Source organism: Hyperolius riggenbachi, chromosome 1 (genome assembly GCF_040937935.1).
Source record: "Hyperolius riggenbachi isolate aHypRig1 chromosome 1, aHypRig1.pri, whole genome shotgun sequence".
Taxonomy (NCBI): domain Eukaryota; kingdom Metazoa; phylum Chordata; class Amphibia; order Anura; family Hyperoliidae; genus Hyperolius; species Hyperolius riggenbachi.
The window spans coordinates 246,561,315-246,575,062 of NC_090646.1; the positions used below are offsets into that span (position 1 = coordinate 246,561,315).

General features: G+C 44.6%; 1 protein-coding gene across 3 annotated transcripts in view; it reads right to left on the reverse strand.

The window, feature by feature from the left end:
• Positions 1 to 13,414, reverse strand: part of PDLIM5 (PDZ and LIM domain 5) — a 249,532-nt gene extending 236,118 nt beyond the window's left edge. The window contains exon 1 of one of the 3 annotated variants that reach the window (XM_068232416.1): positions 13,224 to 13,414. The gene's annotated coding sequence lies outside the window, so the exon portion shown is untranslated. The remainder of the gene's footprint in view (positions 1 to 13,223) is intronic. The other 2 variants (XM_068232449.1, XM_068232458.1) reach the window with 2 other exon arrangements.
• Positions 13,415 to 13,748: the final 334 nt, after the last annotated feature.

The following is a 13,748-nucleotide window of genomic DNA, read 5'->3' on the forward strand; positions in this document are numbered from 1 at the left end:
AGACCACAGTAGCTGAAAATAGTGATTCTGTTCCAAGAGCTGATTTCTAAGATATTCAATTACTGCAGCTTTACTTTTTTCCAATAAGTACCAAACACGTTTTATAATTCAGTCTAGAGCTGTACTTTCCAAAATGTCATAAAAAAAAAAAAAGTGTTTCCTTACGGATTACTTTTAACAGTTGAATTTATATGTAGTTCTGCTCACCTGATACACTGAGTATGAAACCAAGCAATGAAAAAGTATATCTATACACTGACTTCACAGGGTCTGGTCCAGGAACATAGGATGTCCTGCCAACAAAATTAGGGTACTCGAAAATAATCTCCTCAAGTGCCAATAATACAAATGTTAAGTGTACACCTAAATAAAGACAAAATATTTTAGGGGATGGATAAATATAGATGGGTAATGAGAGAAGCAAAGATAAAAAGTGACAAGGACATGGCTTGATGTTGTTGCTGTATTAAATGCATAAGTCTGTGGCATTACAATTCTAGATGGATAGTCTAGACTTGGGAAATGGTTTCATTAACTTTATTTTAGCAACCATAAAGATTAAAAAGAAAAAAAAAATCATTTTTTTAAAGTTCCAGAATACAGTATAAGTTACAAAAGGCAGGTCACTTTGAGCAAAAAAATCTGACTTCAGATTTCAAATAAAAAAAAAAGAAAGAGAGAGAATAGGATGTGTGTGCAAGGGTCCTCCGAACTGGTTTACCTGTGTACATGTAAAAAAAGGTGCCAGATACAGACATTAGAAAAATTACAGATACTCTACTAGTTATTTCGGATTATAAAATGTTGGTAATCTTTAACAATATTTCACTATGACCTAACACTACTCTATCTATAGCGGCCCATACACTCGTATGGCCAATCGATCGATTTGCAGCCAATACCAATTTGATCTGACAGGATGGAAAATCGAGGGCGATCTGCTGATGTCTCATAGAGTTGCATTGGATCCAATGGTGCAATAATGCATTTAGATAGTTTTTCAATAGATTTCACTTTGAAATCTATTGGAAATCTGTTCCTAGTGTGTGGCACACATCAGATAGATTCCTGTCAGATTCAACTTGACAAAAATCTATCTGATGGCCGAATCTGCGTCAAATCTATCAGTGTATGGCCACCTCAAGGCTTCGTTCATGCTCGGCATGTGTCTTGCGAGGCGCAATGCCGACACAGCTGTGGCACGTCTCGCAGCCAAATCCCATGCTATACACAGCTATGGGATTCGGAGGAGGTTATGCCGCAGGCCATCAGATTTTTCCCAGGCCACAAATTCGGATGCTCTGCATTCACTTCTATAGGCTGCCAAAGTCTATCTGAATTCGTGGCAGGGGAATCGGCCCATTTTCGCACAAGTGGAAACCTAGCCTTACCCCCTGGGGATGCCTAAACCCAGGACCCCCCTTTTGAGGCCTAACCTTAACCCCACTAGAATTGCCTAACCCCAGTGGTTCCTAACCTTAAAGAGACTCTGTAACATCAAAAACATCCCCTGGGGGGGTACTCACCTCGGGTGTGGGAAACCTCCAGATCCTAATGAGGCTTCCCACGCCGTCCTCTGTCCCACGGGGGTCTCGCTGCAGCCCTCCGAACAGCCGGCGACAGACCCGACTGTAAATTCAATATTTACCTTTGCTGGCTCCAGCGGGGGCGCTGTGGCTACTTTCGGCTCCGAAGTAGGCGGAAATACCTGATCTCAGTCGGGTCCGCTCTACTGCGCAAGCGCCGGAAACTTGCGCCTGCGCAGTAGAGCACACCCGACAGCGATCAGGTATATCCGCCTACTTCGGAGCTGATAGCCGTCAGAGCGCCTGCGCAGGAGCCGGGAAGGTAAATATTGACGTCATCTTGTACAGAGGGCTGCAGCGAGACCCCTGAAGGATGGAGGACGGCGTGGGAAGGCTCATTAGGATCCGGAGGCTTCCCCCACCCGAGGTGAGTACCCCCCAGGGGACGTTTTGACGTTACAGATCCTCTTTAAATAGCCCCCACCCCCTATCCTTAAACACCCCCTACCTAACCCCCGCTTAAGCCGGTGTCCTTTATTTCCACTATGTAGAGACATTTTGCATAGTGGCCTCTGGCATCTTTTATAAGGGTAATCGCTGCCATGGGATCTAGTGTGAATAGCTGCGATTAGAGACTATTAGAGGTAAAAAGGGTGCCTCCACCACTCGCTATTTTATTAGTCACCCTTTTTACTGCTTATAGCCGATAACTGCAGCAATTAACATTAGAGCCTGTGGCAGCAGCCTTTTTACCATGGTACCTCAGGCGCCTTTTTTACTTGCCTCAATTTACACAACAGTGACGCCCAAGTGCATTGCTCCTCACCTTACCCCTTCCACTGCTTCATCATCCCTCTGCCCCTCCCCACCCATACAGCATTCTGCCCCTGAACACTTGTCCTATATATCTGTACAAATCATAATCTAAAAAGTAATCTACATCATTCCAGTGTAAAAAACAAACAAAAAACAACTTTAAGTGCCCAGGAGAGAAAAAAAAATGGCAATTGTAAATGCCAATGCCTTGAGGACAAGCACAGGCACGCCACTCCCGGCTGTGCACATCTGCCCGCAGACACACACCCCCCCCCCCATGCCAGTCGCAGCCTTGCGCCAGTGTCACACATGGATGCAGTTGGACGCAGACACTTGCAGTTTTATTAGTTATATAGATGATTACTTTTGGGAATATTTATCCTGATTGTGTAAACCATGCAGAGCGACTTATCTGCATCACCACTGACAATGGGAAAAGTCTCAATTTAAGTTAAAATTAAAGACTCCAGTTTTGTGTAGAACACCTGAATTGAATATTAAATACAGTGAATCACGAAGTGGGCTCTTTTCAGAAGGCAGTTCAGCAACTTTAAAGTGAACATGTGTCCAATTCCTTTGAAGTAAGGCAAACCTGCCCAACCATTATACTTGTACATCTGTTTTATAATTGCTGTATGTCTGACTTCAATGTTATTTTCTTTGCTTTGAAACTACATTTTTTTTTCATCTCTGTATAGAGTGAAACTTTGTCCTGAGTCATTCATTTCTGCTGCCCATTCTTCCCTCATTACTTCGATGCTCCGGTTTGCCAACTGTTAACATCACAAGTAATGTGATATTAGTGACAGGACCGGTAGGCACTAGCCTTCAGTGAATCTTGTATAGGACTTCTTGAGACATTGAGAGATAAATCTGTAATCCATATCCTAATGTTTCAGAAAAGAGCTGTGCCTGTTGCCTATAGCAACTAATCATATTACATTTTCAATCTGCAAACCAGAACTGTGAAATTGATAGCTGGAAGTAAGACAAAAATGTCAAGGGAACCCACAGACACTCTCACAAGCACCAAGGAAGCCAATTGTAGGGAGCAGAAATATTAAAATTGTAAATGAACTCCTCTCCCCCCCCCCCCCCCCCCAAAAAAAAAATGGAAGGATAAATTGCTACGAGATTAACTTATTAAAATATTGAGATTACTTTATTAAAACATGAGATTAACTTGTTACAATATTAAAAACATTTCCAGTAAATATCTTCTCCCTTAATCTAGATAACTCTGATGATTTACAGACACGAGATCTTTATACTAAAATAGTATGATGATTATTGAATCACAGCACATCCATTTTTCATTTTTTACCTTTGGCATCCATCATTGCAGTTAGTACCTAATTGAAATGATCTATGCTCACGCTAGTTAGTAAGCAAAGCCTGACATCGCTGGAGGACAGGTTTTATAGCTAAAGGTACTGGACAAGCTGATGTAGGTCTGTCTTCATCCGACCCTGTTAGGGTTAGTGACGGATGTTAGACATCCTGTATGATAGCGTCAACCCGGAAGGAGGAAGTGGTTTGTAATCACGTGACTGCCGGATTGGAACGCATCGTGGGAGGCGCCGAGGGACAAGCGAAGAAGACGTCAGACAGGTAAGCTTGACCGGCTAGCCCGCACAGCATTACTGGGTGAAATCCGGATAGCAACTATCCGGATCACCCGAATTTCAGCCCATGCCTGCCCCCTAATGTTCTAGCCAGCAAAACTATATATGAACATAGTCCAGGTTGTGCCCTAGGAATAGCTCAATGATATGAATCCATTTGATTTGCAGCAAGGAGGATAATGGGTTCAAAAAAACTGTTCAATATAAGTTATTAGGATTAACATCATGCATGATGGATGAGGTAGAGAGGTTTTATTTACACAGTCCTCCAACCGGAATAAAATCACACGTATCACCAGGCTAAACCGTTGGACATCTCCCCAGTGCACTTGGGGGGGTCCCTCCTGCAGCGACCGCTAGCACCGCTTGCAAACTATGGCCCAATTGCAGCCAAGTTACACACTTACGTGCGCTATGCTTCTTGCGGGCGTCCCCGCATTCAAGGTTGTTGCTTCCAGCATAGGTAACGTTGTCCACCAAGCCGCGCGACCTCGTTACTGCCGTCTCCATGCCACACGCCAGGCCAGTCCTGTGGCTAGGGAATAGCAAGTCCTTCCGCTGTCTGACTACGGTGGCCTGGATGATCCAAAATTAGCCAACGCCAAGCTCTCTCTCCCTGGCCACACCCGCTCCCCCACCTCCCTGCACGCTGTGAGTGAGAGAATGAATCTCTCAAATCTCTCAATCCAGTGTTGTGACCCAGAGGTCACGGAAGTGAAAGTGGGCCATTGCGGTCCACAGGAGCTGTACGGAGCGGCGGTTTGGGAGGCTACCTGATCTGCTCAGACCCCCAAATCAGGTAGCCTCATTTTTTTTTTTTATTTCATGAGCACACCTCAGGCTCTCTTTAAGTTGTGAAGAGAGACCTCCTTGGATGGGACTTTGAGCACATCCCACAGATGCTCAAAAGGACTGAGAACTAAGAAATTTGGAGGCCAACGAATACATGATTTATTAGTCCAGGGCACCTTCTATCAAGTTCAGTTCTGATGTTCGTGTACATTTGTACGTGCTATTAGTATGTGCTGTTAGTAGTGGGCTGGGGGCAGCAAGGGCAACCTGATTGGCCTGTGCAGCCCATACACAGCAAGCCATGATGCACTGTCTGCTCTGGCAATTTTCTGTTATGGTGAGCACTGAGTTTTTCATTTATTCATTCTACAGTACCTTTTCCATGAGATCAGACTAGATGGGCTAGACTTCACTCCCTGCAAGCATTAATTGATCCTGGTTGTCATGCCTCAGTTCCACTTCACTTTTGGTAGGTTCTAACTACTAGATACTGGAAAGAGCCCATGTAAGCTGACATTTTGCAAATACTCTGACCCTGTCATTTAGCTATTACAATTTGCCCACTGTCACAATCGCTCAGTTTCTCATGCTTTGGTTTAATGAAGTACTTGATCAGTGTTTATTTCCTAGAGATATCCCAGAAGCCAGGTTGCTAATTTGCCATGCAATTACACTCAGTCTCTTACGTTTGTGTTTTCCTCAGTTTGCTGTCAATGGTTCTGACTTATAACAATTTCCTTTGATACAGACTGTTCTTGAAGCCCATAATAATTTGGGAACCTCTGCATTAAAATGAGGTTTAAGAGAGGCTATTCTAAATATCAATTACTATGCTGTAATGCTTTCTTTCCCCTTTGCACCTGAAGATGGTCTTTAAAGAAGTATGAGATTGCTTTTATTTCCCCTGATCTACTCAGGAACACCTCTATAGGTAAACTGACAGAGATGCAGTTTCACACACAGGACAATGTCTGTAATGAGAGGGATGTAGGAGAGCAGATCACTTCCTGTTCATGCACAGTCCCCCAAGTGCTAAATTGACAGGAGCCACACGGTACTTTTTTTCTTACATATTTGGAAACATGAACTAACACTCCTTCATTTTAATAGTAGACCGTGCGCATAGCACAGTGCTGGCAGAGCTGCAAAATCGGTTTCCTCTTTTTACTATGGGATCTGCCTCTGTTTCCTTGATATTCTGAAAATTACCTTATCTGCACAACTGTATGAGATCTGACAGCTAGCAGTCACTAAAGGGTTGATACTGCCTCTAGAATATCTCAGGTAGAAATGTATGCACACTGGAGTGACCCAGCATGGCCAGTTAATTTCACAGAGACTCAGAGGCAGACTTGACAAAGAGGAAGAAAAACGTCTAATGAACATAGCTGTAGTTGTACAAATAAAAGTTAGGATCTCATCTATGAGGGGAGAATACCAATAACCTAGCATTAACTTTGGTTTGATAATAATGGTTCAGGTACTCTGATTATGGCAAACATGCACTATTTATTTAAGTGGGGAAACAGACATCAGGGGCTTGATTCACAAAGCTGTGCTAACCGCCTCCTGACCCCACAGCCGCGAGTGCGGCTGCGCGGCTCTAGGGCCTCCCTCCCCAATCCATGCTACAGGCTGTCTCCTGTAGCGCGGATCGGGGGAGTGGGGGTGGCTGCACAGCCGCACTCGCGTCTGTGCGGACTGCGCAGCCGCGGCAACCTCCGGCGGCTATTTTTGAGGAGGCAGGAGAGCCCGACCCGGGCTGTGGGGTTGGGAGGCGGCCCGTGGGGAGATTAAGCAGCGGGGACTCGGCGGAACTGCACGGAGGGTGCGGATGGCGTCCTTCGTGCCTTCAAAAATCATGCAGGTACAGAACTTTTTTTTATTTTTTTAATTTGGGCTCATAAGTCCTTTAGAAGGAAAATAAATATGGCAGCCTCTATATCCCTCTCGCTACAGATATACTTTTAAAGAGACTCTGAAGTGAGTCTAAGTTTTTAGCTTTATTAGCTATTATTTATTTAGCTAGTGCTAAAACACCGCATCCCCGCGGCAAAATGAGGGGTTTATACCCCCAAATCCCCTCTGCTAAATCCAGGGAGCGCTTCCTGCTTGAGGCAGAGCTTAGGGCTGTAGCTCTGCCTCTTCGCGCGTCAATCCCCGCTGATCGTCACCTCTCAATCTTCCTTCACTGAGAGGGGCGGGGAAAGGCGGAGATCCGTGGGCAGATTGACGCGCATGGAGGCAGAACTGCAGCTCAAAGCTCTGCCACCATGGGCAGCAAAATCTACGATCAAGAAAGTCGTGGATTTTGCATAGGGGATTTGGGGGGTATAAACCCCTCATTTTGCCGCGGGGATGTAGCGTTTTAGCGATAGTGCTTAACATTAATCAAAGTTAAAAATGTGAATTTAGACTCGCTTCAGAGTCTCTTTAAGTGTTTGTACAGTGCTTGTAGTTACAAGTCCATGTGTTTTTTTTTTCTCTCACAGATTTATAGAAACAAGCACTAATATCCAAGGCCATCCAGTATACACAGGTAACCTGACTTCACAAGCATTCAGATTATAATATACAGTCTGCGACTATCACCTCACAAAATATTTTGTGACAGCACCTCTACACACAGTGTGGGGAACAAACACACATCACCATGCTCTGTAAACAGCCAGCTACTGTGTTTACTAATCTAAGCAAATACAGTATCGCTATCCCCTATCTTAGTGAGTGAAGAGTTAATCATGTTTTGACATAATTCATTTGCAGCCATTTTAAGCCTGAAGGGTTATAAAAGCAAAACACACCCACTAGTGGCCCTTCACTGCTCTGCCTGAGTTCAGCACACATTATCTGGTGCTGCTAAGTTATAAACAAGAGAAAGTGCTGGCAAGAAAGAATGTGGGATGCATAAAAACTTTTTCAAAGCTACAGATACGTAGAAGCTTTTTATGACATTTTAGCAATAAAACTCTGTCTCCCTGGCCTTCCCATTACTTGCTTCATAATCTCCTAAAGTATATTTTGGATTTTCTAAAGGTTCAGTGCAAAATAGAAAGCACTGGGAAAAAAAAAAAAATAGAGGTTACTTAATAATATACATTTTCTGTTAAGAAGCATAGACTGCACACCTGTTATGAAAATTGTGGCCTGCTGCATTCCAGTGCTACATTTCAGAAGCAAAAAAGGAAGAAAAAAAATTAATCAATGGCGTATATGGTGCCCTTTTGACTCCTTTCAGTCACCGGCTGATTCTGCTGCCAATTAAAAAGCAGGCTCATTTCCCTTTCGCCAGATATCGTAGAGCCGCCTCTAACATACTGTGTGCAACTTCCTTTCTGAAGCCAAAGTTCCAGCTCAGCACCACAAGCACAATTAAAACAAAATCATGCTGCCAGACTGACAGGAAGTCATTGAATAAAAACGGACTGTGTGTCAGAGCCGGAATGAGCCTAGCAAGCCAGTGTGCTAGGATCTGGTCACAGCCGCAGCAAGGCATGTCCAAATCTTCAAAACCACACTAATTCATTTTATTTAAAGATGCTTTCTTAAATAAATTTTCAGCATTTCATGATTTCACAGTAGTCAGTATATATAGTATATATTTTGCATGCAGACTTGTCCATAGGGCCTTGATTTATGCTTTGCTGATGATTTCGTGGCGCTAAAAGGCTGCATCCTTCACCCTCAACTGAAAAAAAAAAAAATCACAATGTATGGCAAAATACACAAGAGTGGTTTTCAGGGCGCCGTGGTTAAAGACTTGTCAAGACAATTCTGCTTGCTGCATACATGGCGCAGTGAACAGCAAAAGACACAGTGAGGCAGTTAAAGCAGGATTGTCAGCCATAAAATCAAATTCCATTTACCCACTGTAGTCTACATGCAGTAGCCTGGCTCTATTCTGGTACATTGCCAAGGAGGAGGGAAGCTTTTTATCTCCCCTCCCACACTCCCCTCACTGATTGGCTGAGGGCAGTTCAGCGTGACACAAGGCTGAAAAAGGAAATGCACTTCACACCTCAGCAGAAGCTGCTGAAATACAATCTATGCTGAGCTCACATGGGTTCACAAAGCAAGCTAAACAGTGCAGCTTTTAGTACAGAGCTCAGTAGGGAGGAGGTCTGGCAATACATACACCAATTTAGGTAGGAGAAGAAAAAAAAAAAAGTAAAGAAAGAAATTACATCAGAATTGGCTTCAGTTAGAGGCAGTAAAGATAAATGCCTGGAAAAGTTTTCTCTTTATTTACTATCCTACCTAATAAAAGCTAACTTTAGTCCCTGTGTCCCAGGATTTTTGTTACTGCGCATGTGCGCAGTAATGGACAGCTGGGACCAGGGAGCTGGACGGGCGAGCGAGGTGGGTGGGTGCGCGCCTGCGTCGGGGGTGCGCTGTTGCGTGCGCATGCGCACTGGCGGCGGCCGTAGACCTAGAGCCCGTTTTTAAACGGGCTGGGTCTACTAGTCCTATATAATAAACCCTAACTGTCTCTGCGTCCAGCAGCTGTCCCTGTGTCCCAGGTTTTTTGTTACTGCGCATGTGTGCAGTAACGGACAGCTGGGACCAGGGAGCGAGGCGGGTGAGCTCTCGGTGGTTGCGTGCGAAGCGGGTGCGCGCATGCGCACTGGCGGCCGGAAAAAGACCTAGAGCCTGTTTTTAAACGGGCTTGGGTCTTTTAGTATAAAATAAAAATGTGGACAGTACAATGCATAGGTTATATAAGTAGAACAAGTATTTATCTATCTTATATATGTGTTTGCTTTCCTGGGATAATACGGCTGTTCCAATTTGTGTACTTACCTTGGGAGAACGAAACTTCTGGATCCTCCAGAGGCTTTCCTGATCGCCCTCCTCCTCGCCATTTCAGTGCTGAGACCCCTTCAAGTCCGATAACAAGACTCTTGATGACTATCCACCACTGCAAAGGCAGTTTGCGCCTACAGATTATCAAGGAGCTGAACAGAATCGGATTTTTATGCTGATCCCTAGCAGTGGCTTTGTTCTACTCTGCAGGCACAGTGTGGGCAAGCTCCGTCCAGGGAACTTCAGGGATCCCAGTGCTAGAGCGAAGGGACAGAGAGGGATGGAGGTAAGTACCTACACCTTTAACTTTAACTTCTTCCAGATTTACTTTAAAGCATTCGCACTGGGCATGAATGCAGATTGTCCATGCATGCCCATTAGAGGGAAGCGCTCATGCATGGAAAGCATAGTGCACATGCGTAGAGTGCTCCTGGCTGTTGGATCACAGGACACATGCCACCAGGCAGCGTCTGCGCAGTCAGCCGCGACCACCCTGACTAGGAAACAAGTTTGGGCTCCTGACTATTTTAATTTATTTTTTGTAAGTAATTTTTTTTTTTTTTTTTTTTTTTTTTAACGAAAGATGATCAAGGAGCTCAGGAACAGAAGCCAGCTCTGCAGATGACTGCCTACAAAAATCTAAGAAAATGGTACCCTAGGGCTTTAACCAACTTTAAAGAAAATAGTGGAGTCAGGTATGAGCTGTTCTCATACAATTTTGGCTATATTTTTCCATGTCTTGTGCAGCAAAAAGGGACAGCAGTGCCAGCATAAGCTGAAAGTGCCACATAGAAACATCCTGACATTACAGCTTTAACTCTTCTTGGCCACATGGTCACCAGGACTTTGCGAGGTTTGTTCTGCATATCTATTGAGTATTTCAGTGGCTGAGCACCTGGTTTCGCTACCTTAAAAACACCACCACACACAAATGCTGTGGGAGGTTTTGAGGCATTTGAAAAACTATAAATTGAGAGATTATTTATAAGCGCAATCCACACGGCTCAGAGGAGGAATAGTATTTAACGCAGCCGGGGATTCCAGCGGCAGCAGGCTGAGCAAAGAAATGAAATAGATGCACAAAGCATGGTGTTCCATAAGGGGCTTCTACACTGCACACTGCTGCATCTACTGCCTAAGCACAGCCTACATGCAGCAGTTTTGAAACTGTGCCATGCCATGTCGCTAGCCAAAATTTGGTTTGGTGATTTTTCTAGATACTGGAAGTTGTATGGTGTTTAGCGACCAGCAAGAATGCAGACCACCATTGTGAATGGACCCTACAGGCCCCCAATCTGGTGAGTCCTACTCTACCATGCAAAATGCCAGTAGCACAGTTAAGTATATAAATAAGTGCATTGCACATGTTCAGAGAGTTCGTTTGGTAGCTAGGTGAAGGGTGAGGTGTTTTTAATTTCCTTTTTTTCCCATCTAGTTGACATTTTAGGGTTTTTGGTTTAGTTCCCACTAGACTGCTTATAAAAACTGGCATTTTGCATGGTAGAGTAGGACTCACCAGATTGGGGACACTTTGGCGCAGTTGGTGAGCTTAAAGTGAACCTAAACTGAGAAGGATATGGATTTTTCCTTTTAAAATAATATCAGTTGCCTGAATCGCCTGCTGATCCTGTGTCTCTAATACTTTTAGCCACAGCCCCTGAACAAGCATGCAGATCAGGTGCTCTGACTGAAGTCAGACTGGATTAGCTGCATGCTTGTTTCTGTGATTCAGCCACTACTGCAGCCAAAGAGATCAGCAGGACTGCCAGGCAACTGGTATTGTTTAAAAGGAAAAATCCATATCCCTCTCAGTTTAGGTTCCCTTTAAGCGCGTTAAAGCGTAACCAAGAGCCCCGTCACTGTTTTCTTGTTGTGTGCTGCAGCCCCTCTCTGTATTTATTTTTTTAATAATCCTAACATTAGTATGGCACTTTGCTCCTGTTTGACTCAAAGAGAGCTGCAGTTAAAACAGGCGTGGCCAGTAGGCCACCCTGCGGTGTTAGGGAGTCTTGCCCAAGGACTCATTACTGAATGAGTGCTGGTTTGCTGAACAGGAAGAGCTGAGACTTGAATCTGGTCTCTTGTGTCAGAGGTATTGCCATCAACCAATACACTATCCAGCCACCCTCCTGAAGCTCCTGATACTTCTTGTTGTTTTCTGGGGCCCTCCTGCCCCCTGCATCTTAAACAAGATCCCTGTTACTTTTCCAGAAGTTACCCAGAGTGATTCAGACTGCGCTGGTGAGAGTCCCAAACCGTGCATGCACAGTTGCTCGCCCAATGAGCACTTTCTATCACTGAGCATGTGCAGTTCGAAACTCACAGATGCTGTTTGGAGAGGACTTGGCTCAGAGATTGGGAGGGAACCCAAGGGCAGAAAGCAAGTAATCAAACACAACATGGGCTACATTCAGTATGTTTCTCCCCAATTCAGGGGTGTTAAAGTTTGTTAAAAGAAAATGTTAACATTGAAAACACATCAGGACAGGTAATTAATTCAGCACTGGCCTACAATTCATACAGCTCCAATTTGCTATAGTACAGTACTGTGTTGTCTCCTCCCCTACCAAGCACTGAACACCCTCTTCTGTGCTAAGACTACGATGTCTAGTTCCAGCAGTCCTTGTTTCCACAGAATACGGATATTGAGCGTACACATTTCCATGCCACTTAATACTACATCATGAGCTAGGATCAGTTCTGCAAAGCACTATCTGATGTCTGCTGCACCACCATATAAACTTATAATTCAGCTTTGCCAAGTGTGTATGTTCACATCTATGAGTAAGTGAGAGGAAAACAGGCTGCAGACCACCTGCTGCAGGGGCATATTATTATTTCTACGTACACAGTAGCAATAGCAAAGTATTGCCCAGAGTAGCAGATTGTTAATTCCTATTGCAGGGCTTGTCCCTGCATATTGCAGAAGCATCAGATTAGTTGTCAACCACACTACAGTCAAATCAGGTGGCAGTGCCCTTATGTCTGTATGTCCCCACATATTCATTGAAAATAACTTTGGCAAACTAACATTTGTTACGGATTCGCTGCACAATAATCCAGTATCTGCATTTGCTAACCAGTCGATCATAGTTTGCTACATTTTCCTGCATTTGTGACAGACCCCTGTGAAAATATGGTAGTATTTAGCAGATAAATATAAAAACTTGTGAAGCATTCATCTCAGCGATTAACATCTTCTATGGGAAAGGAAAGAGCACTGCTGGATACTAGATATTTCTGTCAGAAGCCCAGATTGTAAAGCAGTCTTAATTCTGTGAAATGACTGGTTTCCAATCACAGCTAGAAGTTAGAAGGATGGGAGGAGGGGTAGTTTCACTGCAATTCAAATCAGACCTCTGCTCTATACCCACAATTCTCCAGGGCAGATCAATCATCAGCCTCCAGCTAAATGCCCACTATTTCGTATCACCCCGCAGGCAACAGAGCCATTCAAGCCATAACAGCTCAGAAATAACAGCAGATATTACTTTCACACGCGTTATCTCTTCTGTATCTGAGAAGAGTATTGCATAGGACACAGCCGTGTCCACCCTCCTCTGAGTCACTTCTGCAGTAACTGCTAGAACTTCTGCAAAGTTTCCGCGGTCGGTGTGTACCCAGTGCCCGCACCTGGGAGCTGCAGGAATAGAGGACCCACCTATAGAGGAGCTGAGTGTCCTATGCCAGCCGGCCAGAGTCCCACAGCAATGACTTGCTTTCGCTCTTCACCAGAACTTCCGCCCGAGTGTTTTATATCAGAACTGCTCTCAAGGGTGTTCTCTTCCTCTATACCTCACACAGGGTCTGTTCCCCCGCCCCTCCCAGAGAAAGAGGACGGCATTCTGCTGAGTGCTGACAAGGGAGGAGGGTGTCAGGAACCTGGGCAGACAGGCGGTGCCTCTGCAGCTAGGTACACTGTCATAGTGCTCTGCCTGTCTGGGACTCTACAGCCCTCCCCTCTTCTGCTATTTACTTCTCTTACAAAGTGACAAACACTTGTTCAGATTTGCTACAACGTAATGTCAGGACGCTGTAACCGTCTGCTTCCACTAGCTGTGCTGAGGATCAGTAACAATGTATGCATACAAGTGTTTATATATATTGCATTGACCACAATTTAAGTGTACCTAATGCTGGATACACACCATGCGTTTCCGCGTCCGTCGATACGCATCGATTTGAT